The sequence below is a fragment of the Chlorocebus sabaeus genome, chromosome 27 (assembly GCF_047675955.1).
Source record: "Chlorocebus sabaeus isolate Y175 chromosome 27, mChlSab1.0.hap1, whole genome shotgun sequence".
Classification (NCBI taxonomy): Eukaryota; Metazoa; Chordata; class Mammalia; order Primates; family Cercopithecidae; genus Chlorocebus; species Chlorocebus sabaeus.
The window spans coordinates 24186111-24208480 of record NC_132930.1 but is presented as its reverse complement, the minus strand read 5'-3'; the positions used below and the strand labels follow the sequence as shown (position 1 = coordinate 24208480).

Here is a 22370-nt window from a genome sequence, read left to right as displayed (position 1 = left end):
ATTAAAATAAAACAACAAAGAGTTACAACTAATAAAGGAGATAAAATGGAATCATAAAAACATGTTTTCAAAAGATGGTGTAAAAAGAATAAAAAGGAAACAAAAAACAGATGGAGAAAATAGAAAAAAAACCACCATGGTAGATTAAAACTCAACCATATCAATAATCACATTAAGTAAAAAACCTAAATACAAAAATTTCAATTAAAAGGCAGAGATTGTCAGATTAGATTTAAAAAGATGAGACCTAACTATAAACTCCCTTCAAGAAACCCATTTTAATATAAAGGCACAATGAGGTTAAAAGTAAAAGGATGAGAGAAGATCATGCTACCACTAATCAAAAGTAAGCTAGAGAGATTTCAAAGCAGCAAGCATTATCATGTTAAAGGTGAATTCATCAAGAAGGCATAGTCCTAAACATTTATGCACATAACAGAGTTTCTAAATATATGGAGCAAAACTGATAGAAGTGCAAGGAAAAACAGATACATCTACAATTAGTCAGATTTCAACAACCCTTTATCAATTATTGGTGGAATGAGTAAATAGAAAAATCTATAGTTCTTAGTTCTTATTTCTTCTAGATTGTTCTACCTATTCCACCAATAATTGATAAAGGGGTGTTAAAGTCTGACTAATCTTAGATACAGAAGAACAACATTATTAACCAACTATATCTAACTGCATTTATAGAACACCCCACCCAACAACAGCAAAATATACATTAATCTCAAGCACAGACAGAACTTCTATGAGTATAGAACATATTTGGGGCCACAAAACAGGTCTCAACAATTTTACAATGATTCAAGCCATATAAAGTGTGTGCTCTGATTACAATGAGTAATATTAGAAATTGATAACAAAGATATCTGGAAAAATCTTGAACTATTGAGAATACTAACAGATTGCTAAATAACCCATAGGTCAAAGAATAAATCAAAAGAGAAGCTCAAAAGTATTTTGAACTGAATGAAAATGGAAATAAAACATCAAAATTTTTGAAATTCAGTCAAAGCAGTATTTACTAGGAAATTTCTACTATAAACACCTATATTATTAGAGAAAAGGGGAAAGATCTCACATCAATGATCTTGGTTTCTATTAAAAAACTAGAAGACATACAAATGGTAAACAGACATATGAAAAGACAAGACATATGAAAAGACACTCAACGTCACTAATCATCAGGGAAATGCAAATTAAAACCACAATGAGATGTCTCCTTCTACTTGTCAAGGTGTCTATTATCAAAAAACAAAAACAAAAAAAAGATTAGTGTTGGCAATGATGTGGAGAAACCGGAACCCTTTTACACTGTTGGTAGGAATGTAAAATGGTACAGCTGCTTGGAAAACAGTATGGAGGTTCCTCAAAAAGTTAAAATAGAACTATCATATGATCCAGCAATCTCACTTATGGATATTTATCCAAAAGAACTGAAATCAGGATCTCAAGGAGACTGGAACATTCGTGTTCACTGAAACATTATTCCTAATAGCCAAGATACGAAAACAACTTAAATGGATGAATAGATAAAGAAAGGTAGTATATTCATACAGTGGAATATTATTCAGCCTTAAAAAGGAAGAAAATCCTGCCATCTGTGACATGAGTAAACCTTGATGACATTATACTATGTGAAATAAGCCAGTCACAGAAAGACAAATACTGCATGATTCCACTTATATAAGGTATCTAAAATAGTCAAATTCAGAAGCAGAGTGGTGGTTGCCAGGGATGGGGGCGGGTGAAATGAAGAGTTGTTTTTCAATAGTATAAAGTTTCAGTTATGCAAGATAAATAAGTTCAAGAGATCTGCCACACAACATTGTGCTATAGTCAACAATACTGTATTATACACTTAAAATTTTGTTCAAAGGGTATGTCTCATGTTAAGTGTTCTTATCACATTTTTCAAACTAGAAAAAAGTGAGAAAATTAAACCCAAAAGTAAGTAGAATAAAGGAAATAATAAAGATCAGAGCAGAAGTCAATGAAATAGAAACAAAAACAAAATTTTTGTCATTAAAACAAAAATTTGGTTCTTCAATGCAGTCAATATAATTAGTAAACCTCTGTCCAGACTTATCAGGGAAAAAAAGAGAAAAGATAAATATTACCAATATCAGAAATGAGAGAGATAATAAACTACAGGAAATACTATGGACAACTTCATGCCTGTGAATTTGACATAAGGTAGTTTTAGCCCTCCAACTTTTTTTTTTTTTTTTTTTTTGAGTAGTTTTGGCTATTGTGGATTCTCTGCATCTCTTTATTAAGGAGTCTGGCTCCTGGCCAAAGTCTACATGTGATTTTTCAGGTCCTACTATAGGCAATTACAAAGGCTTTACCTTGTAGGTCTCAAGGGAGGAAGCTGACTACCCCCACATCAGACTTGGTGCACAGCCAAAGCATTGCAGTCCCTGAAGGGACTTGCAGTCACAGACTCAGGCCCATCTGGCTGACCATGCTCTTACACATGTCTGCATTCCTCACCTAAGTACCTTCATTTGGAGTCCTCTTTATTTTTTTTTGCGGGGGAGTCATCTTTTTTTTTCCTTCAACTTTTATTTTAAGTTCAGGGATACATGTGCAGGATGTGATGTTTGTTACATAGGTAAGTGTCTGCCATGGTGGTTTGTTGCACAGATCATCCCATCACCTAGGTTTTAAGCCCAGCATTCATTAGCTGTTCTTCCTGATGCTCTCCCTCCCTCCTCCCTGTCAGACCCCAGTGTGTGTTGCTCCCTGCTATGTGTCCATGTGTTTTCACTGTTCAATTCCCACTTATTAGAACCTGCGGTGTTTGGTTTTTTGTTCCTTCATTAGTTTGCTAAGAATAATGGCTTCCAACTCCATTCATATCCCTTCAAAGGACATGATCTCGTTCCTTTTTATGGCTGCATAGTATTCCATGGCATATATGTGCCACTCTTTCTTTATCCAGTCTATCATTGATGGACATTTAGTTTCATTCCACGTCTTTGCTATTGTAAATAGTGCTGCAATGAACATATGCATGAATGTATCTTTATTATAGAAAGATATATATCCTTTGGGTATATACCCAGTAATGGGATTGCTAGGTCAAATGGTATCTCTGTCTCTGGGTCTTTGAGGAATCACCACACTGTCTTCTACAATGGATGAACTAATTTACAATGCCATCAACAGTGTAAAAGCATTCCTGTTTCTCCACAACCTCACCAGCATCAGTTGTTTTTGATGTTTTAATAGTCACCATTCTGACTAGCATGAGATGGTATCTCATTGTGGTTTTGATTAGCATTTCTCTAATGATCAGTGATGTTGAGCTTTATTTCATATGTTTGTTTGCCACATGTATATCTTCTTCTGAGGAGTATCTGTTTATGTCCTTTGCCCACTTTTTAAATGGGTTTGTTTGTTTTCTTGTAAATTTGTTTGTGTTTCTTGTAGATTCTGGATATTAGACCTTTGTCAGATGGATAGATTGCAAAAATTTTCTCCCAATCTGTAGGATGTCTATTCACTCTAATAATAGTTTATTTTGCTGTGCAGAAGGTCTTCGTTTAATTAGAACCTATTTGTCAATTTTTGCTTTTGTTGTAATTGCTTTTGACATTTTTGTCATGAAATCTTTGCCCATACCTATTTCCTGAATGATATTGCCTAGATTTTCTTCTAGGGTTTTCATAGTTTTGGGTTTTACATTTAGGTCTTTAATCCATCTTGAGTTAATTTTTATATAAGGTGTAAGGAAGGAGTCCAGTTTCTCCCAGCACCATTTATTAAATAGGGAATCTTTTCCCCATTCCTCGTTTTTGTCAGGTTTGTCAAACATAAGATGGTTTGTAGGTGTGTGGCCTTATTTCTGAGTTCTCTATTCTGTTCCATTGTTCTATGTGTCTGTTCTTGTACCAGTACTATGCAGTTTTGGTTCCTGTAGTCTTGTAGTATAGTTTGAAGTTGGGTAGCATGTTGCCTGGAGGCCTCTTTATTAGTAGCCTTCCACAGGGGTTTTCTGCAGAGGCCTTCCTCAGGTGCCTCTGCTAAGATCTCCTTATCTAGGTAGGAAGAGGGGACACTTGATGCTTTTCTCCACACTAACCCAATACTCAGTATTTTTTTTCTCCTACCCCTTCCCTTCTCTCACCTCCTGGTCCCCAGGTCCATAATACATCAGGAGCCTTTTGCAGGCCAGGGCTCCTTTGGCATTGAGACCATTCCCCACAACTGCACTGATCCACCTGATCCTCAACCAGAGCTGTTTTACAGGGAAAATAAATGAAAGGGAGGTGGCATACTGCTTATACTATCATAGTACAGCAAGTGACTAAAGGCTTGACTCTTACTTTCATTTTAGTTTTTTTGCCTTAATCAGCCATTCTGATTCCTGGCTGATCAGCACTCTCTTAGCTCAGCTTTTGACATGTGATTATAGAAGTAGTTTGTCAATCTCCACAAGAAAGTCTAAACAGTTTAATAATACTGAATCTTCCAATCCATGAACATGGTATGTCTCTCTATTTAGGTCTTTTTCCATTTCACTTAGCAATGTTGTCATGGTATATCTCTGCATTTGTTGTCAATGTACTGGTCTTGAACATCCCTTATCAGAATTTTCCCTGGGTTTCATATTTTTGATGCTATTATAAGTGCTGTTGTTTAATTTCAATTTTGGATTGTTATATAGAAATACAATTGATTTTAGTATATTGATCTTATAACCAGAAACCTTGATAAACTTACTTATTAGTTCTAGTAGCTTTTTTTGTAGATTATCTAATATTTTCTACATAAACGGTAATATTGTCTGTCAATAAAGGCAATTTTACTGCTTCCTTTCCAATATCAATGCCTTTTGTTTTGTTCTTGTCTTTTTGCATTGCTAAAAGTTCCAAGAAAACATTGAGTAGACACTGTAAGAGTGACATCCCTCACAAGTTCTTAATCTAAGAAGGAAAGCACTTATTCTTTCTCCATTACATATAAGCAGCAGGCTTCAACCTTTTGTAAGGTTAAGGAATTTCCTTTCTATTCCAAGTTTGCTGAGAGTTTTCTTTTTGTTTTTTTTTTTTTTTTAGGAACTAAGATTGAATTTTGTAAAAATGACTTTTCTGTATCCATTGAGATAACCATATAAGTTTTCTCTTTTAGTATGTTAGTATTGTGAACTGGTCAATTGCATTTTAATAATTTAGGACAGTACTGCTATGATTTGAATGCTTGTGCCCTCCAAAACTCATGTTGAAATTTAATTGCCAGGCCAGGTGCAGTGGCTTACACCTGTAATCCCAGCACTTTGAGAGGCTAAGGCAGGAGATACACTTGAGCCCAGGAGTTTGAGACCACCCTGGGCAACATAGTGAGACCCTGTCTCTACAAAACACTTTTAAAAATTAACCAGACATAGTGTCACATGCCTATGGTCCTTGCTACTCAGGAGGCTAAGGTGGGAAGATCACTTGAGTGCAGGAAGTGGAGACTGCAGTGGGCTGTGATTGTGTTACCACACTGCAGCCTGGGCAACACAGCAAGACTCTGTCTCAGAAGAAAGAAATGTAATTGTCAATATAATGGTATGGGAGGTAGGGACTTTAAGAGATGATTACGCTGTGAGGGCTCCAGCTTCATGTGTGGTTTATTGCCTTACTAAACGGGCTTTTGGGGTGGGTACTCTTTGCCCTTCCACCATCAGATGACACAGCAAAAAGGTCCTCTCCAAATGCCAGCACCTTGATATTGAATTTCCCAGCCTCCAGAACTATACATTTCTGTTCTTTATAAATTACCCAGTCTCAGGTATCCTGTTATAGCAGAACAACATGGACTAAGACAAGTACATCCAGGAAAGCCAGGATTTGCTTGATCCTGACAAATAAAAGGCTTTCCCTTTATTGTCAGTTTTCAAGACAATGAGTTGGTTTCTTCTTATTCTTCAAAAGTGGTCAGTTTTTTTTTTTTAAATATCATTGTGAACTTATGTAGTTAAACATGATATGTTATGGGTTTCATTCCAGTGCAGTTTTTATCCTTATTGAGGTTCAAGCTTCCCCATCTTCAGTCAGTGACAGCCACTTCAAGGAGTAAAGTTTTTTTTGTCATGACTCTAGTCATCATTGAAAGCTTACTTGCCATCTGGTATGACAAGATGTTCCAAGATTATCTTTTACGCTTTCTACCCAAAACCTGAAATTAGTCAATTCTCGAATAAGTCATGGTATCTTTTAGTAGTAAACAATATTTTAAGGCCACAATCTGATTCTTAGGGCTAATCATTGCTAGTAGGTTGGTCATTGTTATTAGGCCTTTTCAGGTGCTCAGAGGCAATTTCAAATTCAAATAGACTTTATATTTTTACTTAAGCTTTCATATATATATATAATTTTTTCTGCATGCTAATAATCATAGTTTTCAAGAATACAGGAGGTGATGGGGTAAAATATCTATAATCATTCATTTGCTTTACCCAACAATTCACATATAATAGTCTTAAGATAACAAAACTCACACCAACAGAATAGTTTGTAAATGTCTCTATCATATGTTCTTCCCAGTTTTGCACTATGTCTACATTGTCAGAGCATATAGCCAGAGCAGACTGTATCCTAGTCCATTTAACCCCTTAGTCTTCATTCTACAAGTAATTATATTGAATACCCACCATCATTACTTACATCAATGTCATCCCAGTCATTTTTGTTGTCTGAAGCTTGTTTTCTATTTAGATACCTCAAGAAGGGCTTAAGGGAGAAAATAATCTCTTAAGTTTATATGTCGATAACAGCTTGTATATACTCTTTCTTGAAAGTAAGTTTAGTTACATGTAAAATCCTTGGCTCACATTTTCTTTCTTTGTGTATCTTAAATATGTTATTCTATTTTTCTCTGGCTTTAGATTAGATGGTCATCTAATTTTCTTTCCCGTATAAATCACTTGGTGTTTTTGCCTAGATTTTCTAAGGATTTTTTTTCCTTTCCTTTAAGCCAAGTAATAACTAAAATGTATCTTTGTTTGTTGTTTTGTGTTCATATTTTGAGGTTCATTGTGTACACTTTCAACATGTAATTTCAAATTTTTTTATTTCAAGAACGTTTTATTGAATTATAGTTTGTAGAACTATAGTCGTAGAATTTATTTTGTTTACTTGTTTTGGTGTTATTCTACAGGAAATGCTGGGAAAGGCCACTTTATATCTTTACGTAGTTCTATTAGGTACCTCTCTCTCTCTCTCTCTCTCTCTCTCTCTCTCTCTCTTTTTTTTTTTTTTTTTTTTTTTTTTTTTACGGAGTTTTGCTCTTGTTGCCCAGGCTGGAGTGCAATGGTGCAATTTTGGTTCACTGCAACCTCTGCCTCCTGGGTTCAGGCGATTTTCCTGTCTCAGCTTCCTGAGTAGCTGGGATTACAGGCACCCACCACCATGCCCAACTAATTTTTGTATTTTTAGTAGAGACGGGGTTTCATCATATTGGTCAAGCTGGTCTCGAACTCCTGACCTGAGGTGATCTGGCCACCTTGGCCTTCCAAAGTGCTGGGATTACAGGCGTGAGCCACCGCACTGGGCCTGTTTGGTTGGTTGGTTTTGGTTGTGTTTGTTTGTTTAGACAGAGCCTCTCTCTACCTCTCAGGCTGGAGTGCAGTGGCACGATCTTGGCTCACTGTAACCTCCGCCTCCTGGGTTCAGGTGATTCTTGTGCCTCAGCCTCTGAAGTAGCTGGGATTGCTGGGATTACAGGCGTGTACCACCACAACTGGCTAATTTTTGTCCTTTTTAATAGAGACAGGGTTTTGCAATGTTAGCCAGGCTGGTCTCTAACTCCTGGCCTCAAGCGATCCACCAGCCTCGGCCTGCCAACGTGCTGGGATTACAGGTCTGAACCACTGCTCTTGGCCTCTTACCCCCATTTTTAAATTGAGGACACTGATAATCAGATAGATTTTTTTTTTGTCTGGACATGGTAGCTCATGCCTGTAATCTCAGCACTTTGGAAGGCCGGGGTGTGAGGATCGCTGGAGCCCAGGAGTTCAAGACTAGCCTTGGAAACAATGAGACTCTGTCTCTACAAGAAATTAACAAGTCGTGGTGGTACGTGACTGTGGTCCAAGCTACTGAGGAGGCTGAGGTCGGGGGATTGCTTGAACCCATGAGGCTGAAGAGGGAGTTGCGCCTCAACCTGGGCAACAGAGCAGGGCCCTGTAAGAGAAAAAGAAGGGGAGGGGAGCAGAGGGAGAGATGGGGGGTGTGGAGGGAGAGAGAGGAAGGAAAGTAAAGAGACAGGGAGGGGAGAGGGAAGGGAAGAAGGAAGGAAAAAGGAAAGAAAATATTATGTAATTTGTTCAAGATTCCACAGGTGGTAGGGGAAGAACCAGAACCGAGGTCTGCTCAACCATGAATCTTGAGGTCTTTTTTCCATATTACCCTGCCGCCTGGCTCCTTTTTTCCTGAGTTTATTTCACTGCCTTTCCTTCAGATGGCCACTCTCATATGCCCTACAGTCTTGCTTCTCAAAATCTAGCCCTTGGACCAGCATCATTGGCATTACCAGAAACCCCATTAGAACTGAAGAATCTCAGTTGCTCCAGTCCTACTGAATGAGATTCTGAATTTTTATAAGATCTCCAGGTTATTTCAATCCCCATTACCATTTAAGAAACACTGGTCTAGAGAAAAATCTAAAGGTATTTTAGGGTATAATTCTCAAACTTTATGGCATACTGATATCCCTTGGAATCATTTTTAAGTCCTGATACCCACGCCACAACCCCTATCAATTAAATCAAATCAGAATCTCTGGGGATGGAGCCTAGCATATGTTAAAACTCTCCAAGTGATCCAAAGTATAGCCATGTTTGGGAGCTAGGTCTTAAAACAGTACGGTTAGTCGTTCATGTTCCTAAGAATACTGGGAGCTTCTCATCTTCACATGCTGATTCAGTAGATCTAGTGTGGGACCTGAGATTCAGCATTTCTAACAAGTTCTCAAATGGTAGTTTCCGCTGCTCCTGAGAGTTTCTGGAGTAAAATGAAACTACCCAGAGCCTCCTTCAACAATATCAATAAATACAAATAGCATCTAATCAAGGAAAGCTTCTCTAAGGCACAGTCCTGGCCTTCTAACTGCACCTGAGAGCAAAAAGGAACTCTGGGAGAAGGGGTGGAGATGCTGCAGGCTCTTACAAGGCTCTCCAGGTTACTTCACACCTGGTGCTGGGCATACCCACCTAGGTGTGCCAGACAGTTGGGATCAGATTGCTGCTTGCAGCCCCAAGGCAAGACTTCTTGCAAACACACACTTTTTTTCTCATTGCCTGTGCCTTCACCATCTGTCTACCTTTCTTTCCCCGAGTCCTTCACTTTCTTTTCCCCGGGTTCCTGTTTCCAGGCTTCCCAGCACCACTGGGGCACTTGCTTGGTCTGCGAGGTGCTTACTTGGGTTTTGGACTAAGTCAAAACTGCAAAATCTCAGGCCATAATACAGAGGATCTTAAGCCAGTGGAATAAGAAGGGCCCTGGGGATGGGTCCCTAAGAGATATGGCATGATGGAACTTGATTTGTTTTTCGTCACAGATCCATTCATGACATGCAAGATGTGGTCTGATAGCTTGGCAGGACTGAACATGCAGACATGCACTACTCTCACTCCAGCTTAGAATTTACATATTGTTCCCTTGGCAAGACCTAAGCAACTGTCGTCAGCAGGTTGTGTGGGACTTGCTGAGTGTGGTGGCAGGTCCACGCTGGCTTTGGCTGCAGCCCAGAGTTTTGACTCATCCCCTGGCCTGTGGCCGAGTGGGAAATCTTGCTGGTGTAGCTAGGTAAGGGCTTCCCTCTGGACGTGCCAGGGCTAAGGAATCCCCAGCAGCCTTAGCTGGCCATTTCTGAGATGGCGGAGCGCTTACCCAGAATTCCACTGGGCCAAAAGTTAACCTCTGCAGAAGAGCAAACTTACTCACTTTCTCTAGGTTTGACAGGAAAGAACAGAAAGGGAAGGGAAAAACTGAGACCTTAAGATATTCAACACGAACGCAGCCAAGCAGAAGATTCTTAAATTCTCAGTTTCTAAATTGGGATCATCCCACATTTATTTGGGGCTTATTCAATGACATTTTCCTAAGCACTGCTTAAGAAGGCATCTTACCACATGCCAAATAAAACTGGTCATCAGAACATAACCTTTTTACCCTCTGGAATAACATTTTTCACCCAGTTTCTTGAGACTCTCTTTAATTTCCTTACAGTTTCCAACCATTTAGGGAAAGCTACTCTGGGAACTGAAAGAGGCAATGTGGCTCAGAGATTGAGCAGGTTTCTCCTCCATACTAACAGCATCAGACGATAATTAATCCTCATTGTTTCCCAAAGGACAGCCAAGGAAAAGCTTCATTTCCCAGATAAGGTGGCTCAACAAACTGCCCAACACCAGTGTCCCAGCTAGCAAGTAGCCAAGTACCCACACTGCAATCTGTTTCTGTCCTTGGGACAGGCCTCTGGTCTCCTGCGACTGGTCTGAGTAGACTTAAGTTCCTCTGTTCACTTTCCCCAGCCTTATAACACCTCCCTCGAGAGTACTATTTCTATGTAGGCTTTTGAGGGCTGAAACGAGAGAAGACATTTCCTGGCCCTCAAGTGAGTCATTGACCTGGTAAAACTTTACCAAAGGGGTAGCTAACTAGCCAATAGAGGACAATGGAGTAAGCCTAGCACCTTTGGAGGGAAGTTCTGATGTGTGAAGATTTGCTGTCTGAGACGGGAAGGCTCAGCGACTACACAGGCCCTCCGGCAGCCTTAAGCATCAAATAAATTAGATAAATACTTCGGGCCTCTAGGATCCGGGTCTTGAACTGCCTGCCTTGGAAAGCCCAGAGATTCTTGCTGTCACTCACTGGTTTTCAGTGTGGTCCCTGGGAAGCAGCATCAGCATCACCTGGGAAATGTTAGAAATAATTGTCAGACACCATCCCAGACCTACTGAATCAGAATCTCTGGAGCTGGGATACAGAATTCTGTGTTTCACCAGCTGTCTAGGTGATTCTGGTGCAGGTCCAAGTTTGAGGACCATTGCTCTTATCCAATCATTATTTGTGGAGCCCCTTTAAATCAGGTTGAATTGGGGTTCTCTAGAGGTAAGGGGGGCTGGGTAACAAAGTGAGGCTTTCAAGTCAGCTTGCCTGGTTCTCTGCAACTTCCTAGTGATGTCACCTTGGATGTCAGTTCTCTCACCTCTAAGATGGGGGAAATAAAACCTCTTCTACTGGGAGGTCATGTGTGTCTGGCCCACATAGTTTCTGTCTTTGCGCCACCCTGATCTATCTAAAAGGAAATTTACAGAATAGGACCTAGTGTTCCTAGAGTAAAAATCTGCAAGACAGGGAACGGCCACATGCAGGATGCTGACGTTAATACCTTTTTAATTAACATTTGAAGTGGTTCTAGGTTTAAATGAGTTTGGTTCAGCCTTTAAGTCCTGAGGATAATGGTATTTTTAGCAGGAGTATGTTTTCCCATGCTGACTTACATCCAAATAGTTTCAAAGATTACAACTTTACTAAAAAGTGAAACTTAGCTTCTCCTTAGGTTTCCTTCATTTTCTTTATAAGAGAGAGGAAGAATAGATCATGTAAGGTTGATTTTTTTTTTTGTATTTGTAATTTAGGATTAGGCAAGTGTTTAAAAACTAATAAAAATGAGTTGAGCATTTTAATTCTTAAGGCAGAACATTTTTTAGTCACTTCCATGTTACATTGCTTTCTGCTTATAAAACAATGTACCTCTATAGCAGAAATTTTAGAAAATACAGAGAAACATAAAGAGGAAAGCAAGCACCCATATCCTACTGCCCAGATAATCACTGTGAATATTTTAGTGTATTTCTTTGTGGCTATTTTTCCTGCTTACATGTGTAATGATTGATATGTATATAATTTAAGATGTTTTAATGAAATCACACTCTACTGTTTTTATCACCCTGCAGAGGCAGGATAGACTCCCCTCAACCCAAAATTTGGTTCAGATGTCAAAACTGATGATGCCACACATACATAACAAGAGGGTATGGAAAGGTTTCTTACATAATGAGGCTTTCTAGAAAGAGCAGAGTAGGATCCTAAGGAAGTCCATAAATGGCTTGAGAAAGCAGGGAAAGGAGACTAGCTTGGTGTTTTTTTTTGTTTGTTTGTTTGTTTTTTTTTTGAGACGGAGTCTCGCTCTGTCTCCCAGGCTGGAGTGCGGTGGCACCATCTTGGCTCACTGCAAGCTCCACCTCCCGGGTTCACGCCATTCTCCTGCCTCAGCCTCCCAAGTAGCTGGGACTACAGGTGCCCGCCACCACACCTGGCTAATTTTTTTTTTTGTATTTTTAGTAGAGACAGGGTTTCACTGTGTTAGCCAGGATGGTCTCGATCTCCTGACCTCGTGATCCTTCTGCCTTGGCCTCCCAAAGTGCTGGGATTACAGGCGTGAGCCACCATGCCCGGCCTAGCTTGGGGTTTTTATTGCAGTTAGAGTGTGGGACTGAGTGGAGGGCTCCTGCACACAGACTGGACATTGCATGGTTTGAACTTCTCACTGGTGCACTGGGGTTGTCCAGATGTGGAAACAAAAGGAAAGGACAGTCGCAGGGCTTGAAAGTTGTCAGCAGCCAAACGTCACGTCAAAGCTGGAATTAGACTCTTAATTACATGTAGTTTTGCATCTTTGTCTTAAATTTAGCATTGTACATTCTGTGCTTAAGAGACAAAGCTTAAACCAAAAGCTTTACTGTCAAACTAGATTGCTTTTGACATTGGCATCTTGTGGCTATGCCAGTGTTTCTTGTAACTAACCATTTATTTATTCATATTCTAGAAGAAAAGGATGTATGGATTAAAAACTACGTTGACTTTTTTTTAATAAAACAGACAAAAGAGTGTGGAATAAGAAAATATAGCATACTGTATATCCCAAAAGCAATGTATCCAAAAATTTTCCTTGGAAAAACAACAACGAAAAAAAAAAACAGCTTGCTCATGAAAGAGAATACAGATCGTTTTCTCTTTGTAAGTATATTTGAATTTTTTATGATCAAACATGACTCTCAATTTACTGCAAAATACGACTGCCGAATGTGTGAGTCATGTATCTAATCTGCTTTTAAATATTGTTCCTGAAGAACATAGGTACTAATCCTGTACAATCCACAGCTGGAGTCCACACCTTGTGACAACAAAAGACAGCTCAAATCAGCTTCAAGCATGGATCATAACTAACCGCGGGGCTATTTTTTCCATCTGTAATAAAGAATGTTCCAACATCTTTAATGACCGAAGATAATCCTCTGTCGTCATCTTGAGCATCTAGGCTATAAAAATACATACACTGCTTTCAAGAAAGGTTCTGGTCCACTGGTGTCACGTGAAGGTCAGATTATGGAAAACTGGCATTGTTACAACAAGAAATGAAGCCTGCTCATTTTTTCTCTGGGTATTTTGAATAAAATATCTCATAGTTTCCAACTTGAAGATTTAATTAAAGGCATGAGGAGTGATTAATTCTAAACGCTCATCAGTGACAATGGCTTGCCATATGTTAGAGAAACACCTATTGAAACGAATGAGGGAAAATGTTTGGTTTCAGATTGAAGGTCTCCTGAAAAACGTTTTGAACATTCAAACATTTTGAACAGAATAATCAGAACAATTTGGAATGTCTTATTCCAAGATAAAAAGCACATTTATAGAAAAAAAAAAAGCTATTTGGTAGAAATATTAGCCAATCCTATTTTTCCACTTTTATGCAAAAGAACTTGTCATCTCTGAGAAATAAAAGGGGCATACTTTTTGAACTGAAGTGTAAAGATTGGCAATACAGTATCAAAATAATAGCTAGATGGGGGAGATATAAGACAGGAAGATGGGGGTGGGGATTAATCAATTGAGAAGAAATGCTCTTCATGGTTTTGAATTTGGAGAAACATGTGCTGCTCATACTTCCCCTACAATGCCTGGCAACCATGCATCTTAGGGAAAGTATGAGCAGCACCCAAGTATGTTCTCTAAATTCAAAACATTGGGAATGGTCCAGAGGTGCCTCTGGTGGTTGCCATCTCCAGAACTCTCCCTTCAAGTTTCTTTCTTGGTCACCAGGGAACCAGGTCAGAGTTGAATTTATCCTCCATCCTCCTGGGAGCCTGTGTGCTAATCTTGTTGAGATTTTTGGCCACGCAATGCCTTTGGCTTCAAATTGCCTCTCCAGTTTTTCACCCTCAATAAAAACTTCTTCATCCTTCCCAGGCATACAAAACCACCTGAATGAACTTGTTCACACTAAGGTAGGGGTAGAGAAACTGTGCAGGCTGACACAAAGCCTATGGTGACTGACAGCATTGGAGCAAGGGTTACCCAGAATCCCAGGAGATTCCCCTGGGCTTCTTCCAAGTGGGTCTCCTAGTAAAGAATCTTGGAGACTGGGTCTTTACTACCATCTCTTTGTTCCATAAGTCCAGTATTGAGAAGGCAGTAAGAGATTAAAAATTATTATGTCAGCCTCTTATCTCTCAGGCCCATAGCCATCTTGTGACTGCCCAAGGCACTTGGCAGGAGCCCTGGAGCCCAACCTCAGATCTTAGGCTATGGCTAGCCTCATCATCACCTTGCTTCTTCAGGCTACCAGTGTATGCTGGGCTGGTGAAACACTGGGCAATCCACCCAACTGCCCATCAGAAACCTTTGTTATGGACATTCCCAAATCTTCTCACAGTTTCTTCTCACTGTTGACATACCAAAGAGACATTTCCAAGACTGTCTACTGCTTTCCTCCGCCTACAAAGCTCCTAAGGCCTCCAGTGACAACATGTTTGAGTATCCTTATATCTCTTGGAGAGCAGGTTCATGTTCTAATACTAAGCACTTTCTGAATTTATGAGAAGAGAAGTAGTTCTCTGCCTTGGGGAGCACTGGCTAATAATTTTCAGATAATCAAAAACTGCCATGACGTACATTCATACTAAATCCTAGCTTATATTACTCTCCAGTATCAAAGGGTGAGTGTTGACCATGAAAATAATGGTAACAATAACCACAATTTATTAAACACCCACTTGGTGCCACATACCACGCTAGACATTGGGCCTAGGTCCTCCCTAGTTCTCCCAACACCCACCAAAAGAAACCACTTCACATGTGTTAAAACTGAGGCTCGGACTGGTGCGGGGACTGGCCCAAAATCACATAGCCTTTTGAAATGTTAGAAGCCATTTCAAATCTAGGTCTTTTTATCTCCCTACCCACTCTAGCTATTATTTTGACATGGCGTTGGTAGTTTTTACAGTCCAATTCAAAAGTGTCTCTAGGATGACAAATTCAATAAAAGGAAAAAATAGGGAGAGCCTAACATTCCTCCCAAATAGTTGCTTCTTTTTCTTTTTTAAATAAAACTTTAAGAAAATTAAATAAAAGTAAGATAGACCTTGCTGAAATATGCAAAGGACTTCAAAGAACAAAATGGCACCCAAGAACTGTAAGAGTATAGCATTGTTTTGGCAGGATGAAGTCCAACAATGTACAAAGAAAAGATAACCATGTCGATAGTTAGCTGTGACATGTTAACTGTTACTACAATGACAATGATGACGATGATGATGACATAGTTATTCCTCTCAAGAAGTTCTTGGTCTAGTGGAGGAAGTATTCAGGTAAACAAAAGATCATAGTACAGTGTGGCAAAAATAATGCACAAAGTGTGAGCAGGACTAGAAAAAGGAGAACTCAATCTGGACGGGCAAGTGTGTGGGTGGGGACCACGGCATTGCATGCACACACAGATGTACACTGTGTGTGTGTGTGTGTGTGTTTGTAGAGATGCCTGTAAATACAACTGCCTGTCTGTTCATATATGTGAACAGGAACAGAATCGGTTTCAGACAACTTCTGCTTTTATCATTCCTCTTCTTTGTGCCACATAGCACAGGGGTCTTTAGGAACTTTTTACAAATACCACCTTGGCTGCTATTGAAGAGTATTTTGGATTTGTATTCCACCCACCAGAGGTTTCCATTGTAATACACAGGGGTAGGCAGGCAGAATGGAAAGAAAAAGAATAATGGTTTCTTAGGAAACTGAACACTACATTTCCTATGATTACAATCTCAAGGCTGAAGCTCCATGCTCATTACAGGATTTTCTTGACAGCAGTATGTCCCTGTCAAAAGGTTTTGAAAGAGTTTGAAATTAGGGTTTCTTTGGGTTCCAGGAGGCACTGGCTCAGGACTTTGGCAAAAGACCCTTCATCTGCTGACATTTCTTGAATGGCCTCGTTTAAGCCCAGCCACCTTGCCTCTTGCTCCTGGGAGGTGGCTGCAAATGAAAGCAGGGTGAGTGCTCAGTCATTAGCCAGTTGTCACTGAGCAGTCAATGTCGCCAAAGTGCTGGGCTAGGCTTTGTGAAGGACACCAGATCCCAGTTCTTAGAGCTTCCAGTCTGTTAGCCGGGCGCGATGGCTCACGCCTGTAATCCCAGCACTTTGGAAGGCTGAGGCAGGCGGATCGCCAGGTCAGATCAAGACCGTCCTGGCCAACACGGTGAAATCCCGTCTCTACTAAAAATACAAAAAATTAGCTGGGCGTGGTGATGGGCACCTATAGTCCCAGCTACTTGGGAGCCTGAGGCAGGAGAATGGCATGAACCCAGGAGGTGGAGGTTGCAGTGAGCCAAGATCACGCCATTGCACTCCAGCCTGGGTGACAGAGCAAGACTCCATCTCAAAAAAAAAAAAAAAAAAAAAAAAAAGGTGCCTAAACTAGAAAAGGAGAGGTATTTCACTGGGCCAACATTGGGGGGTGGTGCTGCGAACACTGAGTGCTACAGGACTTTGAAGGAGGGAGAGGGCTGTCTTGCTGCATGCAGACTTTTGGGGACGGGCAAGTAAATGGGTAGATGGCCAGTTGAAAGGATGGTAGGGTGAACAGGTGGATGGATAGGTGGGTGGGTGGATGGATGGATGGATGGATGGATGGATGGATGGATGGATGGATGGATAGATGGATGGATGGATGGATGGAAGGATGGCAGGCAGATGGGGCTGAATGGCCGGATGATGAATGGGTGGGTGGGTGCATGAGTGCAGCAGCATTACACAGTATCTTTGAAGTCAATTAGATAAGAGTTGCTGTTCTGCCATTTACTAGCTACATGACCTCAGGAGATTTAATTAACCCTTTCAAACACAATCGCCTCACTTATAAAATAGGAATGATAATACTTGCCTTGCAAGCTTGTTGAGAAAATTGAATGTGATAAGGCTTGTGAAGCACCTGGTATATGGCAGACACACAATAAAGAGGAAGTAGTTTGTTTTTGTTTGGTTTTGTTTTTTGTTTTGTTGTTATTGAGTTGGAATCTCACTCTGTAAGCCAAGCTGGTGTGCACTGGTACAATCTTGGCTTACTGCAACCCCCACATACTGGGCTCAAGCGATTCTCATGCCTCAGCCTCCCGAGTTGCTGGGACTACAGGCACTTGCCTCCACACATGGCTAATTTTTTATATTTTAATAGAGATGGAGTTTCACCATGTTGCCCAGGGTGTTCTCAAACACCTGAGCTCAGGCAATCCACCCACCTCAGCCTCCCAAAATGCTGGGATTACAGGTGTGAGCCACGGCGCCTGTCCGAAACCAGGTTTATTAATGTGAGTAATGGTCTAGAAAAGTTTCCAGGTGGACATGGGATTAGAGCCAGGCCTGAAGGAAGGACTGGATTGAGACGGATGGAAAAGAGGAAAAGGGCGGTCTCTGACGAAAGGGCAGCACTGTGAGACAGTGTGCCTGGAAAAGCTAGAGTTGCATCTGGTGTCACTGAGGGGGCTCCCAGAGCTAACAAGTTTTTGGGGCTGGAAAGGCAGATTGAAGCCTGAGTTTAGAGGACTTGACATGCTTTTCATGTCAAGTCATGAGATTTGGCTTTTCCCTGGAGATTCGTGGAGGTTACTGAAGGTTCAGAAGGAAGTAGGAAAGTTCCCTCTGGACCCCCTTTCCTCTGAGCCTGACCTTGACAACATCCGGACTTCCTTTGAACTTGGAAGCTCCTGGTTTCTTACAGTATTTATAGTTCCCCTTACCTTTTACAAGTAGCTGTGGACTTCCTGTGCCCAGGACAGCTGCAGGACTCTGGCAGCCAGCACTCTTCTCCCTCCCCAGGGAGCAGCTGAAAGACTGCTGCCTACGGAAACTCTCGGCTGACAGTTAAGGAGCAAGTGATTTTTAAAGATTAGATGGTACAAAGGAAAGCAAGGCCCCTTAAACCTCCTTTGTCAACTAAATGCTCCCTGTGAATCAGAAGAGCGATCTGCTGTGACTCACCCTTTCACAAGCCTCTGCACAGATGGCCGGCTGCCAGCTGATTTTTAGGGCACAGTTCCAGGTGACTATGGGATCCCAAGGGCCCTGGGTTCCGGGGAGGGGCTGTGCTTTATCGCCAAGCAAACCACAGAGGGAGGCTGACACAGGAACCAAGAGGGTGCCTGGAAGGTTTCCTTCCATAGGAGGCAGCAGAGTCAAGGGGAGCGATTCTGTATTGCTTTTGGAAAGCAAGAGCATTAGAGCTGAAAAGTGCCTAGAATCCACCTCTTCTTAATGGGAGGTTCCTGGATACCCATCAGATTTGTAAACTGTAAAATTAGGTGGGTATGTGCATTTTGTGGAAAGAGGACCTATAGTTTTAATCAGATACTCTTGGTTCTAAGATCCTCTCTATGTTTTGACATCTAAACTCCTCATTTTGCCCAAAGAGCATGATTCAGTGATTTGTTCAAAGCCATACCACCAGTGGGTAAGAGAGAAGAGAGAGGAAGCAAAGTCATCAGGGCCCTTTCAGCTGCCCTGGCCCCATGAGAGAACCTACAATAAGCGATCTGGGGTGACATTCTGAACATAGCCCCCTAGACAGAAATTAAATGTGTCAAGAAGGACCACTTTGAAAACCTTTGTGCCACCAGCCCCTTCCCTCCTTCCAATGAGCCTACTCCCACCCCATGACTCTACCTACCTATCAAGTTGGCTTCCTGTTAAGAGGACAACATACTCTAGAGACAAATATTTGCAGTTGGAGGATCCCTGAAGCTGCCTCTCGAATTCTCAAGCACTTAGGGTGGGAGTCACTGAGCTACTGGCCTTCTTGGCTGCACATTTCAGGGGAAACAGCAGATTGAGAGCAAGCAAGTAAACGGGAGCACCCTGAGGGGGCTGGAAGTCATTGTTGCCTTTTTTTTCCTTTTTTCATTTATGTGGATAAGTCGTCGTCACCTCACATTGACCTTGGTGTATCTTCAACGTAGTTGTAATGTAAGGAACCTGTAGTTTGAAGACTAATAGCTTGGGTTTGAATCTTGGCTCCATCGTTTATTGCTAATTTAACTTTGAGCAAGTTTCTTAAACTTCTATACCTTGGTGTTCCCATGTGTAAAGTAGAATTGAGTACTTGGCCTTTGGCAGAGATTGATAAGCACCAATTAAAACCAATTCCTGGCCACGCAGCCAGACTGCTCTTTCTAGCCCCGCCTCCCTTGCAGTTAGACTTGCTGTGTGATTAAATTCTCTAACCAATAGAATGTAGGGAGGGGATGATGTGTCACTTCCAGATCTGACCCATAAAAATTTTCTGGGTCAGGCAAAGGACATGAACAGACACTTTTCAAAAGAAAACAAACAAATAGCCAAGAACCATTTGAAAATGTTCAACATCACTAATCATCAGAGAAATGCAAATGAAAATCACAGTGAGATATCATCTTACACCAGTCAGAATGGCTATTATAAAAAGACAGAACAAATGTTGGTGAGGATGCAGAGAAATGGAAATGCTTAAACACTATTGATGAGAATGTAAATTAATATAACCTCTATGAAAAACAGTATGGGGACGTCTCAAGGAATGAAAAATAGATCTGCCATTTGATCCGGTAATCTCACTACTGGGTGTCTACCCAAGGCAAAATAAATCATTATACCAAAAAGATTCGTTTATCACGGAACTATGCACCATAGCAAAGTCATGAATCAAAGTGTTCATCGTCAATGGATGATTGGACAAGGAAAACGTGGAGTATACATACCATGGAATACTATGCAGCCATAAAAAATAATGAAACCATGTCTTTTGCAGAAACATGGGTGGAATTAGAGGCCATTATCTTAAGTGAAATAACCCAGAATCAAAAATTCAAATGTTACATGTTCTCAGGTATAAGAGGGAGCTAAATAATGTGTACACACAGACATACAGCGTGAAATAGTAGACACTGGAGACTTGGAAGGGTGAGAGGGTGGAAGGAGGGTGAGGGATGAGAAATGACTTAATGAGTACAATGTAAACTACTCAGGTGATGGCTCCACTAGGCAATATATCCATGTAACAAAACTGCACCTGTACCTTCTAAATTTATAATAAACAAAACGTTCTGGGTGATCCTCCGTACTCTCTCTTATTCCATCTGCTGGCTGAGGTTACTTCAGAGGACTCTGAGGCCCTGGGGGATGATGCTGCCATCACATAAGAGGAGCCTTGGCCTCTCAATCACCATGTGAAAGGCTGCCGTCCAAACATCTCCACTGAACAGTTACTTGAGTAAAAATAAATTTTATTGTGTTAAGATACTGAGAAGTTAGGGTGAGTTTTTTACAGCAGTTAACCTGCCTCATAGGTTGTTATAAGAATTAAATGAAGTCACATATGTGACTGGAACTAGAACAGTGTCTGGAACATACCTGATGAGCTATAACAGTGATTGATATTACCATGATGGATGGATGGATGCATAAATAGATAGATATTGAGAGACAGAAAGAGAGACAGAATTTTGTTTCAGGGTTGCAAAGGCAGTTGGCCACAGAGTTTTGTTTCTTAGATTATCACCAAGATAATATTAAATTTTACTGTACAGCTGTAAAGTTGGCATTTTGGAGGCAAGAGATGGCATTACAGAAAAATATGTTGAGCCATTTATTAGTACTTTCCTATGTTTCTTGAAGAAAAACAAAAAACTATCAGTTCGAAGAGATACAGTCTGAATGAGACAGCCAACTTAAACATTTTTTTTCAGCCAAATGGGGTTTTATGCAAAAATATTTTCACTTTTCTAGTCAAATAATTATTAAAATCATTTGCTTATATGGGAAATGATAAGGTGAAACTGACATTTATTTATGGTAACTGAGCCTGCCTGTGGGGTAGAGCCTGTTCCAGATGTCAGTACCTCTCTACCAGTGCTTTCTGTCCCTTAAACTCCAAGGTCATCTTTAGCTCTTTTCTTGACAACTACAGTGACCTCCTCCTACTGGTCAACCTGCCCCTAGTTTTCTCTCCATCCTCTCTGTGCACTCCCAAATCCATTCTCCACACTCTTCCCAGAACAACTGCTCTAAAACTGTTTGTCACCAATCTCTTCCCTGCTTCAAACTCTGCGTGGCCCTTGGCTGCCTCCCACAGAGAATCTCAGACTTTTCTAGAGAGGAGCCACCATGGTGGAGGAGAATAAACGGCACCATTCATCTTGTAATCATTGATTCCATTCATTCAAACATTTTTCGGGCACCTGCTAGGAGCCAGGGGATACAATGGTGAACAAAACAGGCAAAAAGGCCCCTCGCAGAGCTGACCTGTGAACGAACAAGGAGAGTCCAGGTCAGTGAGGCCTTGAGGACCAGCTGGCTTTTCCCCGAGGTAGAAGCCACTACAGAGTTCCGAGCAGAGGCATGGCATGATCTGATTTATGGATTGGAAGGATCACTCTGCCTGGTAGCTGGGCAACAGCCTGAAGTGGCAAAGGCAGAAGCCAGGAGACCAGTTGGGAGCCCAACACAGTAATCTTGGCAAGAGATGATAGATGACGGCAACTTGGGCCAGGGTGGCACCAGGGAAAATTCTGGATATATTTGGAATGTAAAGCCAAGACAATTTTCTGACTGATTGTAGGGTATAAGAGTAAAAGAAGAATCAATAATGACTCATGGCTTGAAGTCTAACAGTAGATAAGATAGAGCTGCCATTTAATGAACTGGGACAGGAGCAGTTTTACTGAGGGAAGATGAGTTTCCTTTTTGAGTGTATTAAGTCTGAGATGCATATTAGGCATCCAAGTGGGGATGTCAGGTATGTAGTTGGATCAGGGGAAAGGTCCAGGCTGGGGCTATCAATTTGGAAGTTGTCAGCATATAGATGATATTTAAAGCTGCGAGACTGGCTGAGATCACAGATCAGAGCCTGTGGGTGGACAGAGCAGTCGTCAAAGGGGACCCTCATGCTAAGTGATCTGGGAATTCAGAAGAACCAGCAAAGGAGGCTGAAAAGGGGTGACCACTGTGAGACAAGACCTAGCGGAATGTAGGGTCCTGGAAGCCAATGAAGAGAGTAT

General features: G+C 41.0%; 1 long non-coding RNA gene across 1 annotated transcript; it reads left to right on the top strand.

The window, feature by feature from the left end:
• The first annotated feature begins 7044 nt into the window (after positions 1-7044).
• On the top strand, positions 7045-13494 carry LOC103246256 (uncharacterized). Its single transcript, XR_502327.3, has 2 exons — positions 7045-13025; positions 13139-13494. It is a non-coding gene; the product is annotated as an uncharacterized lncRNA (long non-coding RNA).
• The last annotated feature ends 8876 nt before the right edge of the window (positions 13495-22370 follow it).